The 2,731-nt window shown below is 37.0% G+C and overlaps 1 non-coding gene across 1 annotated transcript; it reads right to left on the bottom strand.

The window, feature by feature from the left end:
* Positions 1-2,364: 2,364 nt before the first annotated feature.
* On the bottom strand, positions 2,365-2,456 carry Trnai-uau (transfer RNA isoleucine (anticodon UAU)). The gene is given in 2 exon segments: positions 2,365-2,400; positions 2,419-2,456. It is a non-coding gene; the product is annotated as a tRNA-Ile (tRNA).
* Between the last annotated feature and the right edge of the window lie 275 nt (positions 2,457-2,731).

Genomic DNA, 2,731 nt, shown 5'->3' with positions numbered 1-2,731 from the left:
GCCCGATATCGTAAGCACTCACTTGTGAAAAAAAGCTCCGCTGAAGGGGTTAAATCAGTATTCGAAAACAAACAATTTGGTATCGTACCAGACCACTATACAGTATAAAGATACACTACCATAACGTACTGTACCAAAACAAAAAAATATACATATTTTTAGATTTACTGTTCCGCGCACAGTAACGACGAAATTCGATCAAATTAATCCCTTCGAGAGATCGTGCGCATCAGCCATAAATGCAACGTATTATGTCCAAAGAATTTGGCTAAACTTAAAATTCCTATAAAAGGGCTGTACAAATATGGGGGCGGTAACAAACCGTGGAACAATATCGATCTTTGTGAATATAATGTGAACTAATATATGTCGGGATAGCAGATTAACGCAAATTCCCTGATTATACTCCCAGCCTTATGGCTAATGAGGGTATATACACTTTGATAGGTGAAAATGTGCCTCATCGAAATATTGGTTTTAGACGCCATGTTTCTTTGGACCAAATCCGTTTCAGAAAACTTGTAGTCGATTTAGCCATTTCCGTCCGTCCGTGCGTTGTCCATCTGTCTGGCTGGTTGGTGCGCAAGATAACTCTCGAAGGGAATAAACGATTTCATCCAAACATTGCACGTCTTAATATTTCTTCCAAACTTAGTTTATGTTCGAAGATGGGGAATATCGGTTCACTCCTTCTGGTACCTCCCCCACAATATGGTAAAAATTGTGCTAAAAATTATTTTTAGAATAACATGCAAACGGATTATTTTTTAACGAAACTTTGTACAACCTATTATCTTGGCAGATGATGGGACCAATTGATCCACTCCTTCTGGTACCTCTCCGCAGAGGGTCAAAATTTTCAATATTTATTAATCCAATATCAGGCTAATGGAATGTCCGATTTGAACCAAACTTTGCACAATCAATTATCTTTATCAAGCCTAGATCAAGTTTGAAGGTGGAGCCTATTGGTCCACTCCTTGTGGTACCTCTCCCGCAATGAATAAACATTTTTAATATTTATAAATCCAATATCAGTCGATTGCAATGTCCGATTTGAACCAAACCTTCCACAACCTATTATATTTACCAAGCCTTGATCAAGTAGGAAGATGGGACCCATTGGTCCACTCCTTCTCGTACCTCCCAAACAGAGGTTCAAAATTTCCAATATTTATCAATCCAATATCAGGCTAATAGAATGTCTGATTTGAACCAAACTTTGCACAACCTACACAAATGGTCAACCCACACAAATGGTCAACATTTTCAATATTAATAAATACAATATTGGGCAAATGAAATCCCCGATTTTGCACAACCTCTTATTACCAAGTCTAGATCAAGTCTAAAGATGGGACCCATTGGTCCTTCTGGTATCTCCCACTCAAATGGTCAACATCCTTCGCAAACCATAGGGTGGCATATAAATCTGTCGGCAATACCGACTGACACTTCTTTACTTGAAGTAAATTTTCCAATATACCATATTACAGCAAAATTTTGTTGTAAAACGTGCCCAAAATACCGAATATTTTTAGGGTACCGTTATATAGGGGCTACCCTGTACCTTGGACTAATATTGATCATTTTTTGTCCGAAGATTTGATACTCAATGAGAACCCAAAATACAGAATTACAAACAATGTAGTTGAAAAACAAACCCAAAAATACGAATGTTGGAGGATATCGTTACATAGGTGATATAGCAAAGCTTGGACCAATTCATCCTATTTTCAATACCAAAAAATGTTAATGCTCTATTATAAATATTGGGAGCAAAGACTACGCCTTAATCTTCCGCACAAACATTTTTGCATATTTAAAATAATTTTCAAATAACTATTCGAAGCTTAAACTTTTTCCCTTTTAGCGTTGCTGTACTTCCAAACACTATATGCAACATTCAATGCAATGCGGCAAGTATCTTCATTAGCCAAACTGGTAAGACGTTTTGCTTGTATACCAAAGATCATGGGTTCGATATCCGACAGAGGCGCGCAAATTCCGTTGTTTTATTTTTAAATCCAATTTTACGGAAATTTCTAGAACCTTCCAAAGGCTTCTAGAAAATTCCGGAATTCCAATTTTGAAACATGGACTTTGGATTTAATCACGTCATACGCGCAATTAAACCCTATTTCACCGAATCATACCACTCATTAATCATTCAAATCCACATTTGCATTTACGGAATAATTTCCACTGTTAGACGAACAACAATTTCCAGACTTTTCTGCAGGGTATTCCCCAAAACCCCTTCCCCCTCTTCTTCACTTTCTATTTATAATTGCTAATTTTTTATTTACACCTTAGAAATTTCCCACGGCCCAGAATAGGGTTCCCCATCAAAAAACTTCCAACTGCTCCAGGTGAGGCTCGAACTCACAACCCCGGCATTGCTCACAAGTTACTGATTATAAGTACCGTGCGCTAACCAATTGCGCCACTGGAGCGCTTGCCATCGTCGATTCATAATCGCACACAAAAACCCCAATGATGACGTTTAGCACGCAATAAATACTACAACAACAACACCAGCAAACTAGAGAAAGCAACAATATGTGGCTATTTTTAGAAAAACAAAGACATGGCGAAATTCCGAACTTTTTCATTTTTTCCCATTGCAAATTAAATTATGCACACACAAAGAGGAATACAATTCAAAACATAATTCTCGAAATATTTCGAAATTTTAAACTTAGATCTAAATATCAATTTAAAAAAATAA

Source organism: Musca vetustissima, unplaced genomic scaffold (assembly GCF_032173495.1).
Source record: "Musca vetustissima isolate MV318-11 ecotype Yass unplaced genomic scaffold, APGP_CSIRO_Mvet_v1 utg4863, whole genome shotgun sequence".
Taxonomy (NCBI): domain Eukaryota; kingdom Metazoa; phylum Arthropoda; class Insecta; order Diptera; family Muscidae; genus Musca; species Musca vetustissima.
Note: the sequence above shows the minus strand (reverse complement) of the source record. Positions and strands in the feature narration are given on the sequence as shown.